The 14296-nt window shown below is 36.6% G+C and overlaps 1 protein-coding gene across 4 annotated transcripts in view; it reads right to left on the bottom strand.

Annotated features, from left to right (window-relative positions):
* PDE4D (phosphodiesterase 4D) overlaps positions 1-14296 on the bottom strand; it is a 1488864-nt gene that overhangs the window by 1121980 nt on the left and 352588 nt on the right. The gene's annotated exons all lie outside the window — the stretch shown is intronic.

The following is a 14296-nucleotide window of genomic DNA, read 5'->3' as shown; positions in this document are numbered from 1 at the left end:
GGTGACAGATGTCCAACAGTGACAGTGTTTTTGCAAAGTTGGCTGATGCTTAACGAGCTCAATTCATTAATCAGGATCATGTTTATATTTTGGATGGAAAGGATAGCCAGCATCTATACTTTGACTATAAGCTCCATAATGTGAAAAGTATTTATTGAGCCTGTTCTGATATATATAATATTGGAAATATAGTCCTAATCTTAGAGTTGAAAGAAATCTTCCCATCCATTTAATCTACTCCCCTCATTTTACAAATCAGTAAAATATAGACCAGCAAGATATCTTACCCAAGGTCACATATTGGTAAGAATTTATGAAATTAAAGTGCAGGGTAATTTAACTAATGATATGTATTACTTTAATGAAAGTATGTAACTTTGGTTTCAAATGAGCAGGTATCAATTAAATTATCTGTTAATCTTCCTCATCCATGTCTATATGTACAGTCATTTATGCCTATATTTACACCTATATATACATTACAAACATATTTATAAACATATTAGCAGTAAGTTAAAAATCATAAATTAAGATATTCAAGTTTCTTTTAATCATAGTATAGTATTAACAATATCCATTTGAAGAACCATAAACCTCGATCAGAACTTTGAAAGATCTCATTGTAAGACCATCTCATACTTCCTCAGAAAAGACTGCCCTAACACTAGAAAACCTATCAGCAAGTTGTAACTTACATCTGTTCTGAATAGACAACAACACTACCCACTGGATGACAAGCTCCTCTCTGACTACTTTGCCAGTTATTTCAATTACTTGGACCAAGGGAATACATGTTCTGAGTCCCTGCATGAACAAATGGAGGGAAAAAAAATCTTTCGCTTTTTAACTTTTGATATGCGTACGTACTAGGGAGTTCTCATCTTTTTCTCAGCTCCCTTGTTTATCTGTGAATATTCCTTCAGAGACTATTGCTTCTGAGCAAAGCCTAGGTCTCTCTTGACAGGATTCATATTCTGTTTAAACGCAACTCTGCTGCTAAATTTATGCTAGGTAATGGCCCCTTCTAGAAATATATAAAATGATGATTATTATATAAAATTAATATTTTAAAGAACATGTAGTAAGCAGAGATGAAGGCCTCTAAAGCTTGTATCTTTTTGTTTTCAGTGGGTTTGTCTCAAAGATAGTTTTAATTGCGGCACTGTGGTGTTGTCATGGTTTTCAGTAGCTGTCCTACATTTGGTTTTTAATGCTCAGTGATCCAGATTCTCTGAAAAGCTTAAATCCTAACCTGGCTATGGCTCGGTGGAGTGCTAACTCTCTGAACCTCTAGGGTACCACTGAGTGCACAGCTCCATGGAGTATGACTGCTGTCATGCGGTCATATAGCTGGTGAGAGCTTAATAAATACTGTTGACTGAATTAAAGTCAGGATGTGGAGGGCTATAAACATGTCCAAGTCATTGACACAGAAGCAATATTGCCAAAACAGAAGTCTAGGCTGCTACGCTAGTAAAAACAGTAAGGGGAAGGACAGATAGGACCTGAGTCACAAGCAAAATGTCATAGTCCCAGACACTGTGCTGTAAATGGAGCCGTGCCTGTAATTCCACGTGTGTGGTATGTGACCCAATCTAGGTGACAGGAGGTACTGGAAAGCAGGGGCGGGGGGCTCTAACTATTTAACAATTAATTTTTCTTGACCTTGGCATCATGGCTTTTAAGATGCACAACTGAGGAGAACCATGTGAACTGACAGAATGACCTTTTTTCAACAATAAAAGTAAGGTTGTTCTACGTTACTCTGCTTACTGATGGATCAATTCTACTTTTAAAAAAAATTCCTAAGACTGAAATTACTTGGTACAGAAGCATATGATACAACTAAATACTGTCTAACATTATTTTGGGTTGTTTTTTGCTGGGTTGGTTTGACTTTTTGTTAATTTTTATTTTATAATATGCTTCTGATACTGTTTTCTAATTTTCCCTTGAAACAATCATCACAGATATTGGGAGCATTTAATAATAACCTAATTATTTATAGTTTTCTCACCTTCCTTTCCTCCACCATGACATAGATACAGAGTGGCAAAGCCAACACTATAAGCCAGGACCTTAAAGACCATACCTCTGCTGCCCTTGAAAGCACTGATCTGCGGAAACCATATAAACACATCAATAATTTTCATTGAAATCATTTCTAACCTTTAAAATCTTTGCTTACAGGTAGCCATTTCAATAGTAAAAAAGTGATATTTAACCCTAATGTTAAAAATAGAGAATTGGCTATAGTTCAAAGGCCTTTAAAAGTAATTTTTTTTCCTGTAGCAAAATACTACTGATAGAAAACTGCACCGAATTATTATGCTTTTCTTCATAATTCCACTTTGTTACAGAGAGATACTGTCTGCATGTCTGCAGGAATTCTTCTTGAATAGTTATTATTGATTCAACAAGACTCCTCTCTATTTTTATGTATCTTTGGTGTTTACATTGTTAAGTACAACATATACAATTATATCTGGGACATAATCATTTGGAATTCAACTCCAACTTGAAATTGTCCAAAAATGAAATAGCAAACACATCACAATATCGAAAACAAGTAGAGGTTTTTCTAAGACGACAGTGTAATGATGGACTTTGGCCACGAAAACCGTCGTGATTGATTTCAAAGGAAATGGTTGGTGATCAGTCCTTATTCTTTCAGACTTTTCCTCCATATTCACATTCATTTTGCTCTCAGCTATTCTTGTACTATTGTCAATTATCTGAGAAAGATTCTTTTTAACTGCTCTAAAATAATCCATGTTTCTGCAACAATGAGCGTAATTGACAATTATGGCACATTATTCACAGCTCAGAGTATCTGCCAAACAAGTTACTCACAACGTGATGAAGACAAGTGCGCAGAGGTGTGAGAGGGACCAGACTGTAGACTCCCTGGCAAGAATTAAAGATTACAGTGGGAAAGACTTGAATGGTTAGGGTTAGGGTGGGAGAGGAAGATAAAATAAATAAAATAAGAGCAATAAAATGATAAAAAATGTAAATTTAGTTGTCAAATATATTCTATAAAGGGAGAGACCCTTTGTCTTACTCACTATTGGCTAGCCAGAGCCCAGCACAGTTCCTGACACAGAGTAACCATTCAACAGACATTTGCTGAATTTTGTAAAAGAGCACAAACAGGAAAGCAAGAATAATAATGAAAAGAATGAAACCTCTAAAACTACAGGCTGTTATTTCAGTTTGTGGCCAATAAAAACACAAGCGAGAATTTTATTTTGGTTTTGCTTTGTACATTACACTTTTCAAAGCAGTTTTACATACAGTATCTCTTCTGACTTTCTTTGAACTCTGATGAGTAACCACAGGGAAAAGTCCAGTTTCCACATACTTAATCAGGATCCTAAGTTGTGACAACTTGTTTTTTTAATGTTTCATTTATTTATTCACACGAGAGACAGAGAGAGAGAGAGAGAGAGAGAGAGAGAGAGAGAGAGAGAGAGACAGAGACAGAGAGCGCGAGCGAACACGTGCAGGGGGAGAGGCAGAGGGAAAGAATCTCAAGCAGACTCCCCACTGAGCATGTCTGATGTAGGTGGCTGGATCTTATGACCCTGATGTACGTGGCTGGATCTTATGACCCTGAGCGAAAGTTGAGAGTCAGATGCTCAACTGACTGGGCCACCCAGGCGCCCCAGGTTGTGACAACTTTTGTAATCTTGTACTTAGGTGGTGACTGACAGAGTAGAGAAAGGAGGCCAGTCTGGGAAGGGAACCATTATTTTTATGTTAACCATAAAATTACCAAAACAATCACCCTTACAGGGAAACTGTGAGGAATAATAAATGTAGATACCTCTGCAATGCCATACAAAACGTACCATCCTTCCCAAATTTCTTTCTGCTCTGCCCTCTCCAGGCAGGCACTAAATGGACTGAAATGTTATAAATTACTCACCATGGTTCATAAAAAGAGCAACTCCTTTAGCAATATAAACGTATGGCTGGAAAAATGTTTTTTTAAAGCGTAAGATAAATTTGGCTTACAAACTTTGGACAACATTTTTAAAGTTTTCTGGGCAAAGAGGCCATCCTAGAAGGCTGCAGGGTCTATTTCACCGGGTGAGCTCCCAGCTCTAGACTCAAAACTGACAGCCCATTTACGTGGGCTTTCAACTCAATATCCAAAGAATTTTCCAGATACATTGTACCCTCCAAACATCCAGGATTTGCTTCTGGTTTTGAATGAACACTAAACAACAATTCTGTCAAAAGAGAACAGGGAACTTCAATTAAAAGACATCTGGTGAGTGCCAATTTTATCCAACTGTAGAGCATCCAAAAGAATCTGAAGTCAGAGGGCAATTTCATCAAGAAACTAACAAATCCAACTGAACAGAAGAGATCTTGAATCTTTCCCACGGGTAGGAAGAAAATGATACATGACACTAGCAAATCAAGAACTTAATGGAAAATATCATAAGATACTTTAGAATTCAATACATAAGAGAACTGATTAATGAAGAATTAAAATTTATCCAGTTCACTCTATCAGATGAGAAGATTTATAAAAATTCATGAGTTCAGAAAATATCAGCAGAGACATTGTAAGGAAAGTTACTCAATTTTTTTTTTACTTACTTTATTTAAATTCAATTAGTTAACATATAGTATATCATTAGTTTCAGATGTAGAGTTCAGTAATTCATCAGCTGCATATAACACCCAGTGCTCATTACATCACATGCCCTCCTTAATGCCCATCACCCAGTTACCCCATTTCCCCACCCACCTCCCCTCCAGCAACCCTCAGTTTGTTTCCTATGATTAAGAGTCTCTTATGGTTTGTCTCCCTCTCTGATTTCATCTTATTTTATTTTTCCTTCCTTTCCCCTATGATCCTCTGTTTTGTTTCTTAAATTCCACATATGAGTGAAACCATATGATAATTGTCTTTCTCTGACTGACTTATTTCATTTAGCATAATACCCTCCAGTTCTCTCCACATCGATGTAAATGGTAAGATTTCATCCTTTTTGGTGGTTGAGTAATATTCCATTGTATTTATATACCCTATCTTCTTTATCCATTCATCTGTTTATGGACATCTGGGCTCTTTCCATAGTTTGGCTATTGTGGACATTGGTGCTATAAACACTGGGGTGCAGGTGTGCCTTTGGATCACATTTGTATCCTTTGGATAAATACCTAGTAGTGCAATTGCTGGGTCATAGGGTAGCTCTATTTTTAACTTCCTGAGGAACCTCCATACTGTTTTCCAGTTTTTTTAATAACCTCTGATTTAAAAATACACTATAAGTATAGAAATCTGTATGTGTCTCTCCTTTTTGTCTGTACATTCACTTCCCACTTTTGGTTAGCATAAAAGCAATGGTATTGGTAAAGGGAATGAAGATGGTTCAGATAATCACATTGAAAATCTGAAAAGTTAGTTCAACAGGTAAATCCACCAACAGGACAAGGAACTTCAGAGATCTCTATCACTGGATTGGATGTCAATAACAAACAATATGTTAAGAGGAAAATAACAATAGGAATGGAAGAGAAAACATTTTTAAGTGAAATTAAAATTAGCCTGGAGATCTATGAAGAGATGATCAGAACTTCAAAAACCATCACAGTTTCCCTACCATAAAATCTAAAAAATAGAAAATTAAGAGGATGACATCCAAAAAAACAAATAATCCAATTTAAAAATGGGCAGAAGCATGAACAGACATTTTTCCAAAGAAGACATACAGATGTCCAACAGATACATGAAAAAAGTTCCGCATCACTCACCATCAGGGAAACGCAAATCAAAATGACAATGAGTTATCACCGCACATCTGTCAGAATGGCTAAATCAAAAACACAAGAAACAACAGATGTTGGTGAGGACGTGGAGGAAAGGGAACTCTCTTATACTGCTGGTGGGAATGCAAACCGGTGTAGCCACTATGTAAAACAGTATGGAGTTTCCTCAGGATGTTAAAAATAGAACTACTCTATGATCCAGTAATTGCACCACTGGGTATTTGCCCAAAAAAATATGAAAATGCTAATTCAAAGGGATACATGCACCCCTATGTTTATTGCAGCATTATTTACAATAGCCAAAGTACAGAAGCAGCCTAATTGTCCACTGATAGATGAATGGATAAAGAAGACATGAGATATATATTTATCTCCATCTCCATGATGGTATAATATTCCATCATATATTTTGTGTGTATGTGTATATATATATATATTTTTTTTCCACATCTTCTCTATCCATTCATATATATATATAAATGTGATATGCATATATATATATAAAATATATGATGAAATATTATTCAGCCAGAAAAAAAAGAATGATATCACACCATTTGCAACTACATGGATGCAGCTAGAGAGTATAATGCTAAGCAAAATAAGCCAGTCAGAGATAGACAAATACCATATCATCTCACTTATATGTAGAATTTAAGAAACAAAACGAACGAGTAAAGAAAAAGAGAGACCAACCAAGAAACAAATTCTTAACTACAGAAAACAAACTGTTGGTTATCAGAGGGAAGGGGATGGGGAATGGGTGAAACAGGTGATGGGGATTAAAGAGTACACCTATCATGATCAAAAGTTAAATTAAAATTAAATTAAAAAGAATATGAAACTGTTATAGAAGGAATGTTTGTGTCACCCCAAAACTCCTATTGATGTCCTATACCCCAGTGTGATAGCATTTGGAGATCGGAGCCTTTGGGAGATAATTAGGATTAAATGAATTCACAGTGAGAAGGCCAGGAAGAGAGCTCTCATCAGGAACTGAATTGGCCAGCACCTTGAACTTGGACTTCCCAACCTCTAGCACTCTAAGAAAATACATTTCTGTTGCTTAAGCCCCATAGTCTATGGTAGTTTTGTTAGGGCAACTGAGCTGAGTAATACACTCTTTTGCCCCAATGCCATGATTTTATATTATCTGGAAAATGACCTTCAATTCAATTTATGAATGGGTACAACATGTCCTAGAATCAAAGAAATTCATAACTGGTGGGAAATGAACTCTCACCTAGTTTAACCACTCATGTTATGCCTGAATCTTTTGCATAATATGGAACTTGACTAAGTGATCCTGGAAGTTATGCTTGAACTCTTTTAGTGAGAGAAAGTTACGTCATTTCCTGGTGTTTCCATATGATTCATTTCTGGACCAGATACTATCACTCAGCTCTGTAGCTACAAAACAAAATATCTGCAAAGCTCAAGATTGAATTTATCAAACAACTACTATGTGCAGATGTTTTCCCCTTCGTTATGATATACTTTTTCTTTTTTTTAAATATTTTTTATTATGTTCGGTTAGCCACTGTATAGTACATAATTAGTTTTTCATGTAGTGTTCAATAATTCATTAGTTAAGTATAACACCCAGTGCTCATCACAGCATGTGCCCTCCTCAATACCCATCACCCTGTTATCCTCTCCCCACCACCTCCCTCCCCTCTGAAACCTCCAGATTGTTTCTCAGGGTCCATAGTCTCTCATGGTTCATCTCCCTCTCTGACTTCTCCCCCTTTGGATTTCCTTCCCTTCCCCTATGAACCTCTGTGCTATTGCTTATGTTCCACATATGAGTGAAACCATATGATAATTGTCTTTCTCTGCTTGACTTATTTCATTGAACATAATCCCCTTCAGTTCCATCCATTTTCTACACACATAGGCACTAAGACTCAGGAAAAAAATAAGTAATTTCCTGAAGGTCAGATCTTTAAGCACTAGTGGATCTGAGGATTGAATCCAGGTATCTGCATTCAAAAACTATTCTCCTGCCACTGCAAAGAATGGCCTCTAACTCTTAATCTCAGGAAACAAACTGAGGGTTGCTGGAGTGGAGGGGGATGGGAGGGATGGGGTGGCTGGGTGAGAGACATTGGGGAGAATATGTGCTATAGTGAGCGTTGTGAATTGTGTAAGACTAATGAATCACAGACCTGTTCCCCTGAAACAAATAATATATTATATGTTAATAAAAACAATAAAAAAAGAATGGCCTCTAAACTATTTTGATTACATACCCCTATCAGGAAAAATATTTTGAATGTATTTTCCCAATTCATGTATTTATCAATTGCACACATTTACATCTGTACATTTATCAAACATATGCAAAAAGCTGAAAAGTAAGTAAATATAAATAGGAGTCCTAATATTTTCTTTCTGAAGCCCAAATTTGAGATTGCTGCACTTGATCACATTGGCTCCCTTATACCAGTAAGAGAGTAAAAAGCCAGATCAGTGAAAGCATGTTACAATACTGAAAAGTTTCGGGCGCCTGGGTGGCTCAGTCGTTAAGCGTCTGCCTTCGGCTCAGGTCATGATCCTAGGGTCCTGGGATCGAGTCCCACATCAGGCTCCCTGCTCAGCAGGAGATCTGCTTCTCCCTCTCCCACTCCCCCTGCTTATGTTCCTGCTCTCGCTGTGTCTCTCTCTGTCAAATAAATAAATAAAATCTTTAAAAAAAAAAAAAACAATACTGAAAAGTTTCAGAACCTAACATTGTGCTATCCTGATTAATACTCCTAATACAAAGAAAAGTAAATCCATTATTTTAAGAATTATTTTCAACAGAAGTACAAGCTGCTGGAGTTAAGTCTTTAATCTCAGGAAAGTCATACTATATCAATATTTCACTGGAGAAATGCCAAGTCTGAGTCATGGATGTGATGCCGGGGTCGCTGTAAATGGCTCCTTTCTCTTTGGGACCAATGGATTGAGAAGAACCACTAGAGTTAACACAGGATGCTAAAGGGCTGTGGTAGAGTCTTGACCACTGTAGCAAATTAAACTAAAACTAATCAAAAGCAGAATTTTGCTAGAGCACTTTTTCATGGGATTTTCTAACAGCTTCAAAAAGCATAATCATTATTAATTACTCTTTCTGTCCTAAATTGCTATGCTATTTAGGTAGAAGGAAAAAATCCCACATGTTTACAACTAAATGCTGTTCTAGAATAAAATTAGATAATTTCATGAAAACATATTTGAGTCAGGAAAAGGCGAACTTTAAAAAGAGAAATTAGTTGATCCATTATAATTCAGAATAGTAAACAAAAATAAGGCTTCCCTTCTACATGGGATTTTCCTGCTTTTAAACTTATACTATATGAGTATACGCCCCATATACCTCACCAAGCCTCACTGTACCAACCATGGTTTTGGGATAGGTTGGTTTTATAGTAAAACTATAAAAAACTAAAATCTGTAATTGTTGTACAAATAAGACTTGTTCAGTCCTGTTAAAGCAGAAGCCAGAACAGCAAGAACTGTCCCCAGCTTCCCCAGATAGAAAAGACCCCCTGGAAGGTTAGCACAGAGGGAATCCTGCTTATGCTCTGCCCTTTCAGCACCCAGAAAAAACAAATGTGACCTCAAGTGCCCCAAGAGGTATAAAACTCCAAGAAGTCACAAGGACTTTAGAATGAGACATGTGAAAATGAAATGTCAGTCCACTAAGAATAGGCCTGAAAACTTTAAAAAGAGGTACAGAATGCATATCATAAAACTTTTCTACTGCAACGCTTCTTGTTGGAAATAAACACTTCATGGAAAGGGTCATCTGCCAGACCAAGGGTTTTCCTTTTCTTCTCTTTCCGTTTGTAATTACTATTAAATCAGAAAATACAGAGTTTGTAAAGAAGCAGGTGCTACCTAAGTGATCATCTGCTTTGTATTTTATGATATTTTTCATTTGTTTTTCCTTGAATGCCCTAATTTTTACAGAACTTCATCTGGACAACATGGTTTTTCCAACACTGGCATTTTACAGGCACTTGACATAGGTAAAAGCGGGTAAGAAATAGTTATTTTTGTTTTTAATCCGAGCTTTGACTACATTTTAAGAACCACAGAGAGGAAAGAACACAGGGAGGCTCTCTCACTTACAAGTTATGGCATCTAGGGCAAAGCCAGAGATAGAACTCATTAGGTATGTTTGATGTACCAAGCATCACTATGTGTTAATGTCATTTCCCCATCACCCATTACATTAGTGGAGTCAGTAATTTGTCAAATGTCCCACAGCTGGAAAGTTGAAAGAGCCAGATTTTGAACCCAATTCTGTATGATTTTAAAGCTCGCCTATTTTTTTCAACTATACCAAGCCACCTTTCAGGCAAGTCAGTTCATCTCCCCTGACCTCCATCTCAATTTCCCTATCAGCAAAATAAAAGGGTTGAGTTGGAAGATCTTTAAGCTCTCTTCGAACTATAAGAAGAAATTATATACCAGAAACTCTATAAAGTTTATAATCCCTGTAAAATATGGTGAAACCATTTTTATGAGAGATAAATATTAATACCATGTATTCTAAAAACAAATGATGTGAACACTGGAACAATTATGTAAGTCAGGAATGTAAAGCTTAAAATATTTGCTTTTGGTATTTTCAACTGATGTACAATGTATTGTAGAATAGTTTCCCACGTTTTAAATTTGTGGACCTCTTTCATTGTCATAAATTTGTGAATCACAACAGCAAAATTTAAAATATTTCATATTTTAATAACATGATAAAAAGACTGAGATTTAAAAATTTTGGTCCATTTATTATAAAAGTTTACATGTAAGTTCATCCTAATAATGTGTGACAATATTAACTCATTTAGACATTCAATTCATTTAGCTATTTTTAATTTAATAAGCAGCATTAAGTGCTTTAATTTACTTTAATGTAGCTTATGCTATTTAACTTACTTTGAATTAATTTTTAAGAAAATAATTATTAATAGATTTTAAAATTATGTATTTTACTAGGTTCAGGAACAATATAAAACTATAGATCAAAACTAACCACATTATAGCATCAGAAATCGTGAAAAAAATAACACCTGTTTTTATGAGCTGATGTTTGAAAGTTTCTCTTAAATCAATTAATGTAAGTCCTGTTTTGTTTACACATGAGGAAATAAGAGAATATATTTAAGGCTGCTATTTCTTAACACTTTTCTACACATAATATTTTACAGGAATGGACAGTCTTTCTTTCCAATAAATTAAAAACAAAGGAGAAATAACTGTCACTATATTTCCCTCTGTTCAACATCTTCAGGTTCCAGAGACATACTAGGGGTGCTATATAAGAATTTTACGCAGACAAATGCAACTTGTAGATCCTGGTGAAGACAGCTTGGGGTTAAACTTGCAGGATTTTTTTTTTTTTAATTTCAATAAAAGTGTCCCTCTATTTTCTATATTGAATCAACAGTCGGGGGTATACATTTAATAATTAACTTGAGTTTCCCAACCTACCTATTGTGTGAATTAAGTAAGATTGCCTTCCACCCTCCTATATCTTGAAACATCCCAATCTCCACAGCTGTGGACTCAGACTCACCCTCCCCACACCCGGTCCCTTCCACCTCAGTGGAAGGACCGCATCCATTTTGTTAACTACAAGCCCAGGAGGCACTTCCATACTTTTCCTCTCCCCTTGATCCTACATCTAATACCTTTCCAAAAGCCCTATTTTTTTTTTCCTTCCCAAATCTCTCTTAACTATGTTCAGTCTACCTCCCTACAGTTACCACCAATGGATTCATTATTCTAGGTTTTGTTCATGACCTTGAAGCCACCACTTTCCCTCAACTACAGAATCATTGCGCATGAAGTTAATTCTGCCTGGAAACCCCCTTTGCCTCAGTAGACTAAGTCACCGTTCAGATCACAGACTACCCTGACGATCCCCTTTTCTAAGGAACGCCTGGACTGACCTCCCAAACTGAGCCAAGTCATTCCTTTATATGTTATCACTGTGCTAGGACGTTTCTCTCAGCAGGTATTGCAGGGTGCTCATTCACTCCTTCCTTTACCACGTAATTACCTACCATGTGAAAGATACAGTGACGAATAATTAAGCAAAGCATCTGTCTCAGGAAGTTCACATTCTAGGGTGGAGAAAGAAGCCATTACCTAGGAGGACGGGTAGAAGGTATTTGCCCTATGGAAGGAAATATAGTGGAGAAATACTGTTTCCCACCTATGTGTGTGATCCTTTGATGCCTGTGGTCTCCCACAGGAGACCCTAAAGACCACAGCCCCTGGGCCACGCTTCACTTTTGTACTGTTCACATGAGTTTTTCCTTTTTTTACCCACCACAAGCACAAATTATGTTCCCAAAAGAGCAAAATGGCACTTTAAGCAAAAGGTACTTTGTTTATATTGTTATAGCTAAAATTTTTCATGGATCCCCTCCAAATAAAGGAAGAATCCAGAGCATTAATCATAAAAAGAACACTGCGCCAGATCTTGAATGTGAGGAGAAAAATAGGACCACTCTTTAAGTGTGCAAGAATAAATAACTGTCTAAAGATGACCTTTTTTTTTTTTCCTGCTCTTTTGTATGCCTGAAGTTTCACAATGACACATACAGGATACGTGGAGACATGCAGGGAGGAACAGAGGCTGTTTTAACATTTAGAATATTCTCTTTGGGTTTTTAAATGTCATAATGGCAAAGACAAACATTCTCAAATCCTAAACCAAATTAATTCTTAAAAATTTCCTCATCAAAACCAGGAAACACTTACTTCTAAGTGCATAATGTTGGATTTTGTTATAACAAAGACTTAAGGGGTGCAGGATGACTTTTTCAGACAAGTGCAAGATGAACTTTCGAAACTCTAAGGTGACAAATTCTAACTAGGCAAAAAGTCTGGCTCTTTCCTCTGAGAAACAGCAATCTCCCGCCTAGAGTCATTTAATTAAGTGAAAGCACTTTTTTATGCCAGTGGATTTTCAAGAAGCTAAGAAGCAGTGAAATGAGAGCTCTACTGTTTACATTTAGACACACGTAGGCAATTCAGGGTCTCTTAATCTGGGAATCTTGAGCCTTTCCACCAAGATGAAAATTTCTGCATTAAGCAAATATAAACAGGAAATCTCCTAGCATCATTAAGTGCTCACAGTTCCTTAAAGTCACGGCTCAGTTAATCATTTGCTTTTAGAATGTTTTCCTCCAAGAACAGGGCAATGTTTAATAATATTGTTTTAATTATCCAAAATATTCTCCCCTTTGCCTTTACACATTTTTCCCCTATCACAGGCACCGAAATTAAATGAAAGAAAGAAGCATTATGCGAATGGTTTACTTTCATATTTAACTTATAATAAAAAAACTCAGTAACAAGAAAGGTGTGTTGGCAGTCTGGTCATTTGCATGCAAGTCACCTCCTTTTACAATGAGCAACTATATGATGACCAGGCTCCAAGCCATGGTGCTTTTATCCAGTAATCCATACAACCAAACACCAACCAGGAAAACAAATGAATTTGGACACTTCCTCAGAGTTTGTTGAATTTCTTCAGTTGGTTATTAAACACAGTCAGTACTCCAAGAACTGGCACACCTCTGGGTACATGCTCATTTTTTAAGAAACCCTACTGAGCACACTACCCTTTCCTCTCCACAGGCACTGCTCACCCTGAAAAGCCTGATAGTAATTCTGCAAAGAATCAGAGATGGCCTAAGGCCATCACAAAAGAATCACGGGTTGCAACACAAAGCGTTCTCATACTAGAGAAATGTGTTTGCATTTGTGGTTTTTCTGATGCCTTCAAATGAATGATCCTACGTCACAACTACATCTGTTTAGATGCCTTTTTCCCCCTTGGGTAAATGAACAAAGGGACATGTTCTTAGAGCTTGCCTCACAGAAATTAACAGCCTCCTTTCATCCTTGCCTTATGTAGCTTTCTTGGGGTTGCTCTATTTGCTTACACTTCCTTTCATAAGCTAATATGAATCTAAAAATTATCACTAATTCAGTGCCTTAAGGAGAGTAGGTAATTGGAAAGAAGACTTAATCTACACCAGGGCCCTGAGGACAGTCACTTAAAAAAAAAAAAAAAAAAAACGCTAAAGGAGGAGAGAAATTAGAAACATATGCTAGGGTAGACAGCTCATGGAAGTGATGTCCTCCTAATCAAGTATTCATGTTATTTACCATGTACATGAACTTTTGGAATGTCATTGATTGAAGTACTTAGCGGCGTAAATTCAATTTATCCTGTTGGACTTGCCCAGAAAATTCAATATTCAAGACATAAATTTCTTCAGTTTCAGTTTTTAATCATATAATTTCTGCATCAATCCAAATATCAGAGCGTCCAATCTCACGCCATTAGGCTTATACAAATGAATGGTAAGGCACAGAAACTGGCTGAAAGAGAATTCCCATCAAATGTCAACCAGGACACAGAGAGAAACAAGTCTCCATTTGTTAACAAGCTGTGTACAGTCTGACAACCTAAAGTTGACCTAGGGTCTTCCAC

Source organism: Callorhinus ursinus, unplaced genomic scaffold (genome assembly GCF_003265705.2).
Source record: "Callorhinus ursinus isolate GAN/ISIS: 27379988/994484 unplaced genomic scaffold, GSC_fseal_2.0 scaffold23, whole genome shotgun sequence".
Taxonomy (NCBI): Eukaryota; Metazoa; Chordata; class Mammalia; order Carnivora; family Otariidae; genus Callorhinus; species Callorhinus ursinus.
Note: the sequence above shows the minus strand (reverse complement) of the source record. Positions and strands in the feature narration are given on the sequence as shown.